This window comes from Wyeomyia smithii, chromosome 2 (assembly GCF_029784165.1).
Source record: "Wyeomyia smithii strain HCP4-BCI-WySm-NY-G18 chromosome 2, ASM2978416v1, whole genome shotgun sequence".
NCBI classification, from domain to species: Eukaryota; Metazoa; Arthropoda; class Insecta; order Diptera; family Culicidae; genus Wyeomyia; species Wyeomyia smithii.
Window position 1 is genome coordinate 268,355,866 of NC_073695.1, and position 15,863 is coordinate 268,371,728.

Here is a 15,863-nt window from a genome sequence, read left to right on the forward strand (position 1 = left end):
AAAAATAACACTTTATTATAATTATTATTTATTTCGCTTGCCTTTCGACGACACTCTCGCTGTCACCTGACTTGTTTGTTACTAAATTAAGCATTTATGCTGTCGGAAAACCAATGAAATGAGCAAAAAGGTTTGAAATGAACAAAAAGGTTTGAAATGAACAAAAAGGTTTGAGATTTTTGAAGGCCAAAAAGACATGAAATGCAAATAGTATGGGGTGGTATTCAAGACACGACCGCATGACGTTGACTACCGTATTCTTATATTCCATTAAAACAAATAGTAGAGGGAATTGCAACGCTTCTGTTACAAAACTTCGAGGCACCAAAAGGTGCCAGTTGCCGATTATTATTGTTTACTGGTTAGTCCGTCCAGAATTCCAGCCATTTCAGTATTTTGCAGTAGCCATGTACTACTAACAGCCACCAGCATTACGGGTGAAATCGGCCCGAGATGACCGGTACTATTTTGTCTTTCCTCCTTTCAGTTGCTAACACCTAGCGTGCGTATGTAACCGGTACGGTTTAGTAATGAAACTGATGGGGTTTGATTGATTGGTTTTTTTTGAAGGGACTTTAACCACAAACGGTCATTCGTCCCTCTGCTTTGCTTAAGGAGAAACAGTCTCTTATATAGCCCAAAGACATACGCTGGATGATGGTGGCTTCTCAAACCTGGCGGTGCCACACGCAGTGATGCCACATTTTCATCTGTATTTTGGAGCTCAAAAAATCATATCACCTTGGTAAAATTTGAAAAAAATCTGTAAAATAAAATCTGCATATGTACTGGACATATCCTTCTAGAAAAAAAATTCAATATAGCTTGTTTAACATTTTTTTCGTGATTCATACATGCACACGTTTATGCGTAGCATATGAATATAATAAAACCTCCGACACGCTCCACCGCATTTGAGTTAATTTATGTTTTTCAACTATATAAAGAAGTTTAATTTACGACCCCATGAAAACCAAAAAAATCTGTATAAATCTGTATTATTTCCAGAAAATCTGTAATCTGTATATGCAGGTATCTGTATGTAAAATACGCAAAAAAATCTGTATAAAAGCAGATAAATCTGTATATGTGGCATCACTGGCCACACGCGCTATAAACATGCACACACGCGCTACAGACATGCATACACGCCATAAACATACACACACGCTATATAGCAAGCCACACACGCTAGCCACACACCTTATATATTAGGGACACACGCTACAGATATTCACACACGTTATGTGCACACACCCTATATATACATACGCGGGATGATGGTGGCATCTCAAACCACCTGGCGGTGCGAGTCTCTTTCAGTTTCGGGTTGTATTCACCCAACGATATCTGAATCGGATTACCGCTGGTGGGGTCCAACTCAGATCGAAGTGAAGCCGAACTGAAAGAGATAGGAACTGCAGCTAACCACTACCACCGCCGCTGTTACCCGCTGCTGATCCACTTCGCCTACTGCCATCGGTGTTGATGTCCGCTGCTGCTGCCTGCTGCTAGTAAACTTAACTGATGGGGTGAAATGTTCGAACTGAACCTTTATACCAAGGCTTCGTCAGTTAGTTAGAAAGAAGGAGGGGCTAAGTAGCTAATGAAATGACAAGGAACACAACGATAACAACAAAGCCAGATCGATTGTATCCGTTAGTGTCGCCTGTGCTTGGGAAGAGAGATAGTGATTGGCTGCGCGGTATGATTTAGACAATCGATATTAATTGCCAATTTTTCAATTGTGTATCTCAAACAATAGTTTGTTTTTGTTACATAAATTAAACCGTAAAAGAATTTCTGATCGATTGATGCCAAAACCTCGAAAACCTGATTATAAATGACTGAAAAATAAGCGCTCAAAACCTGACCACTTTTCCCTGGTTTTCCCTGGTTGAATTACTAGATTTTCAAATTCAGGTGCCTAACTTCGATATAGACGTTATTCAACGTCAATAAAATTTGTAACGGCCTAAGTTAAAAGATAATAAGAAAGTAAATGAGTTAAACGTTATAAAAAATGAATAGTTAGAAAGTTAGAAAGTAAGAAATAAAAAAATAATGTAGGATAAAAAAGAAACGTTAAGAAGTAGAAAAGATAAGAAGGTAAATTAAGAAGTGACAAAAAAGTTGAAAAATATTGAACAACAAAAAAGCTAACAACTTAAACAGTTAAAAAGCTAGAAAGTTAAATATTAAAAAAATAAAAATGGAAAAACAGGAAATCCAAAAATGTAATGATAGAAATAAAAAAAAAAACAGTAAACAGAAATGAATGAAGAAATAAAAAAACAGAAAAACAAATTGGGTTGAAAGAGATGCCAAGTTAAAATATCAAACCGTAAAATAGGCTCAAAGGGTGAGAAATTGGAGGGTCTACAAGTTAGTCGAAATACTTAAAAAAGTCTAATATTTTAACGTTGGAAATTCTATAAACGGAACTAGTCGAAAAAGAGAGTTTGAAAAAATAATTTTTTTTTTAAAGTCAAAGTTGAAGATATTGAAAAAAAAAAAAACAATTAAAAGTTTATTATTACAGAGCTTGAATGTGTAAAGTTCGAAAATTAAAAGATTAAAAAATCAAATGAAGAAACGGTAGGAAGTAAAAAGAAGTTGAAAAAATATATGTTAAAACATTGAAAAGGTATAATATTAACCTTCTAGTGCCCAAGTTAATTTTCAGACGGACTTCGAAAAAATCACTATAGAACTTTATAAACATTTTTAAGGTATTGATTGATGCTTTTTAGAGGTTCAACTGAAGACCGTTTACAGGCGGCATTGGGCACTAGAGGGATGAGTAAATAGAGTTAAAAAATAAAATAAAATAATAAAAATGCCAAAATGTAATAAAGAGAAAGGCAAAATGTTGAAATGCACATGAAATTATACAGTTTAAATGTGAAAATCAAAATATATAGAAAATTTGAAAAGTAAAAAGGTAGACAGTTGAAAACTGCTTATATGGTAAACAATCAAAAAGGTAAACGGTAAAAAAGTTAAAAAATCAAACATTTAAACAATAAAAGGTCAAAAAGCTGGAAAATCAAAAAAAATATTCATATGAAAGGAGAATGTAAGAAGCTGAAAGTCCAGAGTAATAAATTTGAAAAGTTAGGAAAATTGTGGAAAAATGAAAATTTTAAAATATTAATTTAAAATAATAAACATTGTAAATATTAAGCGATTAGGCGTATAAAAGGTGAGAAGCAAACGAGTTGAAAACTTGGTAAAATACGTAGAAACGTTATATTAAAAAAAGTTGAAAAACTAAAGAGTTAATTAGTTCAAATGCTGAAACTTTTCATATTAAAAGTGTTAAAATGTCGAAAAACTTAAAAATTATAAAGTTTGAATGTGAAAGTAAAACACATTGAATACTTGTAAACTCTGAAAGTTGAAAAGTTAAAGAAATAAAAAAATACAAACGTAAAATGAAAAATTAAAAACCCATGCAAATTTGAGGGGGCAAATAATCAAAGAGTTAAAAAGAACAGTTGAAAGCCTTAAAAGTTATAGTGTAAAAGTTGAAAAGTTTTAAAAATTATAAAATTACATGGCTGAAGTCAAAATGTAAGAAACTGAAAGCTTGAAAAATAGAAAAGTGAATAGTTGAGAGAATAAAAAGTTGAATACCTCGAAAGTTTGAAATTCTAACTTTAAAATAAATAAAAAGTAAAAAATTTATAGTAACGAAGAGACAAAGTGATGAATGTAAAAATGATTAGAAACTGAAGAAATAAATATAAAACACGGTTGGCTTAAAAATTCAAAATTGTGAAAGTTACAAGATAAACAGTCGAAAAATTAACAGCTGAAGATGACATATCAAAAAGTTTAACTGAAAAATCAATACTATTCCAAAGAAGAAAAGAAGAGATAAAAACCGACAACAAAGTTAGAGAACCAGAAAATGTTAGTTATAGAATAAAAAAATCTCAAAATCATAACAGTAAACAGTTAAAATGGCAAACTACAAAAAAAAACACTGAATATCAAAACGTTGAACAAAATTTATAACCGGTATGTCGTATGTCAAAAATATAAAAAATCGAAATGTACAACGTTCAAAACACAAAAAAAAACTAAAAAAAAGATCAAAGTTATAAGGACTATTAGTTGAAATTTAAGAACATTATTCAAAAATAATAAGTTTATCAAACCTGTTGAAGTTTCTTAATAAAAATCAATCTACAATTTGGAAACATTCAGATTTTTAGGTGTTTGAAAAAAATTGGTAAGGGTGACTTTTTTCATATAGAATAATTTATTATTAGATTACCAAATTCGCCCGTCGCGTGTGATATTGAAGTACTCTCATACAGAAACTTTTATCCTGGAGTCTATAAGCAAACACACTAAAAACACGAAGTATAAATCTTGAGCAGTTAAAAAACTAATATTGAATATAAAAATTTATAAATTTATAATATTTTACCGAAAGCTAGAAGTTTTCAGAGGTGGAAAAAAAAGTTAAAAGTGGAAGAGTTAAAGAATTAGGTTGTAAACGAGAAGCTGAAAAGATAAATGTAAAAAATATAAAAAGTTTTAAATAAAAAAAAAGCAAAATTAAAAATATAACAAGTTAGGGCCATTCATTAATTGTTGTTAATTTTGTTGTAGTTTTTTGTTGTTGCAGTAACTGCAATAACATTGCTGATTCCTAAAAGACCATCCATATTTAGTCCCTCTTCGTAAAACAATTCGCAATTCAAATTTTCTCCACATGTTACAATAACCAAGCATTCCTATTTGCGTTTTGTCACAATTTTTGTAGGATTGAGAGAGATTAAAAAATGAATAGAAATGCGCTGTCATTCATAAACAAACATGCACGGCAAAATAGAACTAACGAACATTATGTTTTCTAAACTTAAAAAAAAATAAATTTATTTTATCTCAAGTGAACCTTCAGCAAAAAAAGTAATCGTACTATGAAGTAATGATGCAATTATCATAAATAGTTCTGAGTTGAACTCTGTGGTATGGCTATGAGTTTTTTTTTTGAGTTGAAATGTGATGTCACACTCAAACTAAACCCCCCTCCCCCATATGTCACAATATTATAAACACCCCTCCCCCTAAGTGCGTGACATCATTGATGGATGGTCCTTTAGAAAATATAAAAAATACCGACATCCAAATATTATATAAGCAAACGTTAAAGAGATTGAAAGTTCAAAGATTAAAAATAGGGAGAAGTTGAAGAGGTTAAAAGTTAGAAAAAAAGAGGTTTGAAACAATTGAAAGTAAAAGAAAGTAAAGAAAATAAAAAGTTTGCAGTTACGAGGACAATAATTTGAGGTTTAAAAAAAAAGAAATGTAAAAGAGGGTGTTGGAAACTTTCTTTTTTTCAACACCCTTTTTTACATTTCTTTATATTAAAACCTCAAATTATTGTCCTCGTGTGTGTGAAGCAGGTAGCAGAAAAGTAAATCTGTAAAATTTGAGAACGATAAAAGTTATCCGCTGGAAACATCACAAACTAAAACGGCTTAAGACAAACTCGTATTAAAGAGAAAGTCGCGAAATTCGAAAATTCAAGAATTGATAGCCAAATAATCAAATGTTTGAAATGCCAATCAAAACTAAAGAAATAGTAAAGTATTAAACATCAATTCAACCGGGTAAGAGGTAAAATAAACAGTAAAAAAAAAATCAGAAACGTTGAAACACCTGTCAAACAAAAAAAATCCTAACGACAGAATAATAACCAATCGACAATTTAATTTAAAGTTCCAGAATTCTTTAAATCATGTTTGTGCAGAAAAAAGATTCTGAAATGGGGTTATATACCTTTTAAGTTTTCAAAAAACCGGAAAAATTTTTTTCTTCAAATACAACATCTTGAGAACATTTCCACAAATTTTCATGAAGATCTGAGCAATAGGAGAAAAGTTAGAGCGATTTGCAACGCGCCTCGCCACGGCCGCATAAGCTAAACTTGAAACTTTACACGCGATTATCTCGGAATAGTTTTTTTCGGAAAATGACTTTGCCGTGATCCTGATTGCGGGAAAACTACTGAACCGATTTCCTTCATCTTTTTTACCACTTTGATGCAATGAAAATGGTGCTATGCACCTAAAAATAAATTCAAACTTCCTTCATTTTTCTCGACCAAAAAGGTATATAACCCCTTAATCCGAGTCTTTCAAATAGTTTGTGGCCTATCGCGTCGCGTGTAACAAACAGCAACACTTACCCTAGAGGAACCAAATAGCCATACACACTGGAAGACACCAAGTGCTTCCGGATACAGAATACGCATCCCTCCTCCCGGTGTTGTAATCTATCAACAATTCTGCGACAGGCAAGGGTCCCATTGTTTGCATACTGCGCACTTGTTACTATACGAATTGATGCACATTCTGCCATCCTTCGGTCATTCAAAGTATGAATCATCATCGCCGACGACTCTGCGATTGCTTTGCTGGTGAATTTGACATTTACACCCTTCGCATAAATCTTTATCCTGCCTGCCATTACGCGTGCTGTGGTGTGGCTTGACGGTGTGTACAGTGTCAACACTCAACCATTATCCTTCGTTCTTTCGTTCGTTTTGTGCTCTCTTTCTTCTCTTCTATCAACATATTGAGTGGGCTTGTGGGGTGGGATGACACTCATGAAGGGTGGCACTGAGAAAATTTTATGAGTGTGCGTGACACTCATGCTCTGCAATACTGATTTTCTGCGGTACCTACTCGCTTTTGAAGTTTATCATGGCATGCTGGCCTTTGGATAAAAGAAAAGCATAGCGTAACAGCGAGGGGTGTTACGTGTTGTGAAATCCTTGTTTTCTGATGCCTGGATAAATAACGTAACATCGAATTGGTTTTTGCGGTGTAGTGTAGTTCGGAAAACAATACGCGTGTGATGTCAAATCGCATATGAATAAAGAGATAGTAGTGTGTAGGTTATAACCTACCAGGGAATTCTTCTACTAGATATCCCTGTACGCGCCTTTGGCGCGGAATTAATACACAAGATAACGGTGGACTAACTGACTTTATTTTTCGTACATCACTACTTAAATATACCCTACCGGTAACTCAGAGAGAGAGACTTTTCCCCTTCGATCCGGTCACCACATACCTAGCTGTTCTATACTGGCCTATGGCATGTCTTGGCCTGTCTCTTTCTCGTGCTTAACTTTTAGTACATACAATTAACTATTTGAGAGCGCTATAACATGTGCTCCAAAACACGTGCGCTAGCGTGAGCGCTAAGAACCCGCGCGTGAGCATGGGCGACGCTGAGACGATACCGTTTGTCGAGTTCTCTATTTTTGTTTATTCAATGCCTCGGTGGCTTAGTGACTATTCATCGCGGAAGGCAAAGTGTTTTCGCCAACCCTTGCATAGCAGAACCGTTGGCGGTTTTTTCTTCAAGATCTTTCCTGTTTTCTTTACAATTGGTCTTGTTTTTGGGGGACAACGGCGGACGGCCGTGTCCCGCTTTTACACTCTACCTGTTTTCATTTCATTCAACAGAAGGCTTTACTTTCTTTCGGACTAAGCTAAAATGTACCGTATGATAAAATCCTGCGTGACGGAACATAAGGTATTTTCCGCGCGGGTGTGACGTCACATCTGCCACCCCGCCTAGTTGGCCATTATCTAGAAGAGATGATGGTCACATGGTCCGTTCTGACGGCCGATAGGTGTGTTTTTCATAACAAATATTTTTCGCGTTTTTATGCTACTATATACATATTCGTTTTCATGATATTCCTTCTTCCCTTTGCACGTAAAAATCAATTAATTACAATAGTGATACATATCATTTCTACATAAATTAACGTTTTCAGACATGGATTTTCTTCATAACAAATTGACAAATGTTCGCTCGCCTGGTGCGCTGCGCCTTGTAGATATCCGCTGCTTGGCTGTCGGATTCAAGCGACGGGTTACAGGGGGTTTGAAACGGGAGGGTGCGTCTGGCAGTAGAGGTTCTCATCGGTTGTTTGTGATGTAATCCTCGCGAACTCATCTTTAGGGCTTCATCGGGTTATTTGCAATAGTTCAATGGTTATCATTGCACTTTAATTTAAGGCTGCAGTTCAGCTGGTTGTTTTACGATTGTTCAGAATGTGTTGTTGAACTTTAATGTTGGGTTAGCCGTGTCCCTTTGACATAGATCGGCTGTATTTTTGTTTGGCTGATAGTATTGTTACGCGCCGTGTGGCGAAAAGATTTGCGATTGCCACTGGCTCTGTTGCATAATGCAGTCACTTGGTTTATCATCTTTAACTGTCTGCGCGGGGTGTCCAATTACCCGCTAACATATGTGCGCACACTTTCAGATCGTAGTGCGGAAAGAACATAGTTGATTAAACACGAGCAAAATTTTATAGCGTCATTTTGCTTGTTTGGCTTTGACCTCGAATCCTTATTTGTAGAAGTCAATAACTCTCAATGAGTAATATATATTTGGAACAGATTATTACGCCCTTTGCTGTGTAGTTTGCTGTATTCTTCTTCGCGCTGAAGTCTTGATTCTGGCTCGACCATGAGCCGCATTGAATGAATTCTGTTGCACATCTGGCCTCTTCAAAAACTGGATACTGCTCGTCTCCTCTTGGTAATATCGTTTGGCTTTACCTCCATCTCGACCATAGACACCCGCCGTTCAACTCCCCTCAAAACCGTCTGCTTCCCTTTTCGCGTCATACTGGGCATTATGGTATGTCCCCATCTCAGCATCCGTTGTAATCACCTCGGTCGTCTTCGAGGATCAGGAACTCGTCTCGTTGTCAATTCTTAGATGCTAGTTGCCCTACTTAGCAAGTGGTGCATTATTTTTTTGCCATTATTTTATCAATTCTTTTTTGGTTTCGTTACTTTTTCCACTTGCTGTTTAAAACTACTGTTCACTCGCGTACGGGCTTCTTACATTCTATTTTCTACCCTACGCTTCTGCTTACAATCTAGGCCCGTATTATTCTTCTTTTCGGATGACATAATCTGGTTTCTCTTCCCCTACTAAGTTGTTCATCTCTATTAGTATTCAATTTTACAAACATAACAAAATGTGCATTGTTTACTTTTTTTTATCATACATTCTCTAACTTTGGTATTCGATGTTTTTTTTTTGTTTGACATTACAAATCATTGCGTCACGTATCAATTCCATTTATCTGTATTAGGCTTTCTTATTCTTTATTCCGCGTTAAAATATCAGTTTAACTTGTCTTGTGGCTCATTATTAGTTTTTTTTCTCATCAAATGTGCTTATGTTCTTCAAATAACTTTCTTCAATTTTATCAAGTAGCTTTGCTTTGGTTACATATTTTCTTCATTTTGCGTTCTTTCCAAATATTTTCCTCCTTCTTCTAATAACAGTTTTCAATAAAATAAATCTATTTCCGCACAATGTATTATTTTTTTATCTCTCTGTTTTTGTTTCATCATGTTTTCATCGAACAAACCGCATTGGTTCAATCTTTTCTTGTCCTTTGTCAAGTATTTCCTGTCTGATTCATAAATAAATCTTTTCATTGTACAAACCGCGTTGATTAAATATTTATCGTTTTCTTCTGTCTTGATTTACAATGTTCGTCTAATAACTGGCGTGTTCTTAACACCTCATATCATCATCTATGTGCACTTAAAATGTCCCGTCACTTTCTCATCTGCTTTATTCTTTAATCTTTTGCATCTCTTTTTGAATCTGTTATTATTTAAATTTCGATTTGTCTCTTGCTACTGTCATACTGTCATACTTACACTACTTACACTTCACCTTAGTATGCAGTTGCCTGCATAATACCTCTCCCCCTTCCGTCCGAAGGTGCGACCGCCCGCTTTAGAGATTCCTGAAAGATAAGAAGGTTAGGAAATAAACGAAAACTCGCACACTCAATCATCCTGGGCCGGTTATTCCCTTGTTTTTCTCTCACTCAATTTGCACTCCCGTCAATCATTTTGGGTAACCACCCCCGTTGTCTACATTCGCTCGTCCTTAACTAAAATTAGAATAGTCTGAATCTCTTAAAGTCAGCAGTCTCCTTGTCCGTTAGGTTTAGCCTTCTTGTCCAAAGTCTCTCCTAGTTCTATTGTTTTCCGTCATTTAAGTTTTCTCCCTTTCAAAAAAGAAAAAAAAATCCAATACTTCATTAATCGGTTTTCTTTTCTCATTGGGCCATCAGCCATTAATCAAATCTCGTTTTCATGAGGTCTTTGTTCACTATATAATTTTCCCATGTTTACATTTGCATTTTACAAAAAACAAACAAATGCTGTTTCAATTTCTATTAACTCTTTAATTTTCCATCACCACCTTCCAGGTCATTCTAGTCATTCAAATTCCCCAAGTTTTCTATTTATTTAACTGTTATCGGCTGGGTTACTCGTCCCTCACGCCTCCATTCGTATTTTAATTTTTTCAATTGTGTTATGCCATTTGACCGGTATCCTCCAAGGCTGTATATCTCTATCGGCGACTTTTCGTATTTTTTCACGTCATTTCCTTTTTTAAACCTTGTTACGCCTTTTGATTCCTGTCATTGAAAGGCTCTTGATATTTTCGGCGACTTTTTCTATTTCTTCACGCCTTAACTTCAGTATATTTTTTTCGTTTGGTTCTGCTTCTTCAATAAAATCATTCATCTTTCTCGGCGACTTTTCGTTTTTTTTCACGCCTATATTTTACTTCCACCTTACTTTTTCATACAGTTTTAGGTGCTTGCTATTATAACTCATGCCCTCCAATATCGTATTTCATTAAATATATTCTGTCCGTTAACCTTAACAGCATAGTTTAAGTTCATATATTCAGTCATAATAACGCTTAAGCCGGTTATTATGAACTTTTTCTAAACGATTTCCGTTTCTAATTACTGTGGTCATTTCGCTTGGAATGTCCACTACTTCATATGGTCCTCTCCATATGTTCTGAAGCTTTTGGCCTGCACCAGTCGCTATGGCCTTCACTAATACTTGTTCACCCCACATGGGTTTGTAATCATTAGATGATCTGTCGTAAATTTGTTTGCGGTTCTCTTTACTCCTTTTCAGGTTGGCTTGTGCGTTCGCGTGGAGGTCAAAAAATATTTTTTTCATCTCTTGTGTATATGTTTCATATGTCAAATTGTCCACTCCATTCCGCTTGTAAATGGAGGTGGGAATGCGTGCTGTACGTCCATACAACAATTCGAAAGGGGTGTACCCCGTTGATGAGTTTACTGAAGTATTTTACTGAAACGTAAAAAATGGGAGAAAGTTATCCCACGTGTGCGGTTTTCCGCCAATAAATTGCCTTAGGTAAGTTTTTAACTCCCGATTAGATCGTTCCACCAAATTTGCTTGTGGGTGGTACGGACTCGTCGTTATTTTCTTAATTTTCAAAATTTTGCACACATCTTTCATGAGTGTGCTTACAAAATTCGCACCGTTATCTGTAACTAACTCCAACGGTACGCCAAATTTGCAAATATAATTCTCTACAAAAGTCCTCGCTACCGTCTGGCTTTCTTGGTTTTCCATAGGTGCGACAGTTAAATATCTAGTTAGGTCGTCTTGCATGACCAGACCATAACGATTTCCTAAGTCGGACTCGGGTAATACTACTATATCCATGTATAATTTTTCAAATGGCTCCGATGCGGTTGTGGTGATCTGCATCGGTATCTTGTTTGATCTTCCAATTTTGTTCTTTTGGCAGGAATCACACTGCCGAACGTAGTTCTCGATATCCCGTTTCATCGTAGCCCACGTAAAAAGTGTGCCAATTCTTTGGCGCATTCGTCGCGCTCCTACGTGCCCTCCTAAGGGTGCATCGTGAAATTCCTTTAAAATTGTTTCCACTTGATCTGGCGCAATTACTGTACGCTCGCTATTAGCATTATATAATACTATTTGTTTTTCTAGCTTACCCGCTAGGAACTGAATCATTTGCAGAATCTCCTGCTGCTTGATTTTTCTGAATGATATTAGGTGAATGACCCCGGCTGCCTTTACTGCCGCGGGGCTTTTATTGAAGCTATCTAAAAATTGTGAAAAAAATTTCCGGCAATCGATTAATGAACTTTCGCTGCCGTCTACTATGAAACCGCCCGCCTTCTTGTCTTTAAATTTGAGTACACCATCCTCTACGTAGTCTTTCAATCCTTGTGACAGCTGATACAGTGTCTGAAGTTCTCTGTACGCCGTCCGACTGTTCAAAATGACAAGACGAGCTTCGATATTCCTCTCGTCCAATATTCTCTTCGAGACTTCCACCGTCTCACTTGGTATCAGGTCATTTGATAATGCCTGTGAAAAGTCATCATATGAAATGTTGACGAGTTGTTGCTCATCCTCGTCCTCAGCGATGTCCGCAATGTCTATGGCACTCAAATCTTGTATTGTGCCGTTCAAATCATCCGAAGCGTTCTTCTGCTGCTCTAGCAGGCGTTTCTGCTGGCGCGTAATCATGGCTATCTGCCTGTGGGGTGAACTTTCTTGCCCCTGACACGTCCCATCTGATAAACGTGACAAAAAATCGGCGACTATATTTTCGCTACCCTGTTTATACCTGATGCTGCATTCCAAACCCTGCAACTTTAGTCTCAATCTTGTCAGCGTTGGAGATGTCTCTTTGAGCCTCCAAATCGCTATAAGTGGTCTGTGGTCTGTGTAAACGATAAACCTTTGACCAAAAATGTAATGTTTGAAGTATTCTATGGCCCATACAATAGCCAATAGTTCCTTTTCTATGATATGATATCTGGTCTCTGCACCTACAAGTGCACGACTCGCGAACGCGATCGGCCGGTGCATGGATTTTTCATTCGACAGGACGGCTCCAATAGCATAATTGCTAGCGTCTGTCGTAATAACGAAAGTGTCTTGATAATCTGGCCGGACTAAAACTGGCTCTGTAATCAGCGCGTTTCTAAGGAATTCGAACGCTTCCTGACATTCTTTTCCCCACACAAATTTAGCGTCTTTCTTCAACAAATCATTCAGCGGCTTGCGCTTTCCCGCGATGTTGGGGATAAACTTCCCGTAAAAATTTACTGTTCCCAGAAATGACCTTATACCTTTTACGTTTGTGGGTGGCTTAAGGCTTTGAATGGCCTTAATATTTGCATTGGTGGGTTTTATGCATTCTTCATTAACGACATGACCCAAATACTCCAGTTCCTTTTTCAAAAACTGACACTTTGATGGTTCTATTTTTAAGTTATGTTTGCGCAAAGCTTGTAATACTTTTCGCAAGTTATCATTATGGTCGGTGATAGTGTCACCGAAAACTATAATGTCATCGAGGTAGACAAAAGCTTTCACGTCCCCTATCTCAAAGAGAACAGTATTCATAAGTTTCCGTGTAAATTTCCGTGTTTCCGTGTAAATTCGAAGTGGCCTTTGGGAGTGGAAAACGCCGTCTTAGCCGCATCTCGGCGGTCTATCGGGACTTGATAGAACCCCGATTTTAAATCAATTGAGGAGAAATATTTTGCTCCTCCAACATTATCCAATATCTCATTTATAAGAGGTATTGGGTATACAAACGGCTTGGTAACTTCGTTCAATGATCTAAAGTCTACCACAGTTCTGTATCTTTTATTTCCGTCAGCATCCGGCTTTTTTGGTACACATAACACCGGTGCATTCCAGGGACTAGTGCTGGGTCTAATAATACCCTGCGCCCTCATTTCATCGATTTCCTTATTAATGTGCCGTTTCGTGGCCTCCGGAAATCTATATTGCCGCTTATTGATAGGCACCTCCGATGAAGTTTCTATCGTGTGTACGGCGGCGTCAGTAGTAGTTAACTTGTCGCCCTCGAAAAAGAATATATCCGCATAGCTTTCGACCATATTCTTCACTGTCCTGAATTCTCTATCAGGCAAGTGCGCCAAATTCAGCACTTGCCGTAGTTTTTCAATTCTTGCATTTCCTTTTGACTCTGGTGTCAGCTTGTGCTCCAACAGGTCATAGTCAAGCCTCGAGTCTAGGTCCAACTCGGGCATTATAGTATTCTTCGAGTCAAGAAAATTGTTCTTCGGCTCTTCATTTCGATATGTTTGGTGCTCTCTATTTATTTCGTTTTTGTCTACGTCAGCCTCATTGCGGGCTGTGTTGCTAGTATCTCGCAACTCGTTCTGCACCATAACTCTATTTCTGGCTGCCACATAAACATGTTGACTAAGGACTTCGTCTTTGGGCATACTCCACGGACTCAAGTCGTCCGGACTTCTGTTTCCGTGTTTCTTGAACACTATGTAATCAAAATTATTTCCTATTTGAAGCGTATGCTTCTTTAAGAATTCTGCGCCGATTAATCCGTCGCTTGGCAAATTTTCTAATATATGAAATTGCGTCGGGATCAAAAAGTCTCCGACTATTAAATCCAACATAATTGTACCTGAGGTACGCACAATGTCTTGGCCGATACCTCCAAAAGTGGTTACGTCCTGTGTATTTACCGGTACATTCAAAAGATTCACAATGCGTGCATTAATTATATTCGCACATGCACCTGTATCTAAGATCAGGTTCAACGTAAATTTGACATTCTGCTTAGCCAGTAGGGTTAACATTAAGTGCCCTCTGACATCGTAATATACTCGCTTAGCCACACAAGCACTGTTGTCTCTTATGTGATTGCATGCGGTCCTCCAATCGGCTATTTCTATATTGCTGGGCTCATCGGTACATCTCCGCCAGTCAACATCTTCGCAAATTTCTGCTAAATCCTCGTTAAAATATTCCTGTGCAACAGGATCCAAAATACCTTCTTTTTGCAAATTACTACTTCTTTCATTTATGTTGGCTACCATAAGCATTTTCTGAGGCATCCGGGTATACGAATTCCTGTACCTCCTATCAGTTGGTCCATTTTGACCGTAATAATTATACTTCCAACCAGTGGCGTAGCCCCTTTGACTCCGCCGACATGAACGTGCGGTGCGATAACTGTAATTGTATCGATTACCGTCGCTAGATCTACATATATTGTCATAATTGTTTTGCTTGTAGATTATTCTATCCCTATTTTTGTGATTATAATATTCATTTCTTCCCAGGCGGCTGTTGCTACAATTAGCGTCTTCGTAATTAATTGTGAAAATATTTCTGCTACTATCAAATTGTCTAAGCGCATTCGACCCATTCTAGGCCCTGTATTCTGTTTTCTATTTCCGCGATGTGATAACGCTCATGGTAGTAATCCTCTAAGTCGTCTAGCAGCTCTTCTAACTTCAATGCTCGTTTACCTTGAGCAGCTTCTTTTAATGCGGTGTCACACAAACCCGCCATAAAATGTAATCGAAGACTAACTATCATGCATGACTTCGTACAATTAGTTTCGTAGGAGTCGATTTGCTCCTTAATTTTCAATATCCTCTTTTTATAATCAGGAAAGGTCTCATTCGCTTCCTGTTTCGATGTTTCTACTTGATTTATAACTGCCTCGATGCGTATAATATCCCCAAATTCCTTTAATAAATTCTGCTTAACCTGTGGCCAAGCATTTGCGTTAATTCTATGTATTGCGGCAGCAGCTCTGCCTTTTAGTTTCAATAGAATAATATAAACCAGTGGAGCGTGTGATACTCCTTCTGGTATCTCCCGAGCAAAATGCTCGATATGATAAACGAAAGCTTCTAGTCCGTCTAGCGATCCATCAAATTCTGGGATGCACTGCATGGCATCTGCTTTTGGAAACGTGTACTCCATCATGAATATAAATTTTTATATATATTTTCTTGAAAGAAAAAAAAAATAATAAAAGGTACTGCGGAATAAATACTATAAGGGCAGAATAAATACTACTACAATAAAAGGCTTATGTAGCCTTCTTCCTCTTTTTCCTAGGTATCACTAACGATTCTGTTGACCAGATGTGATAACGTAGCGTGACCGACTCTAATT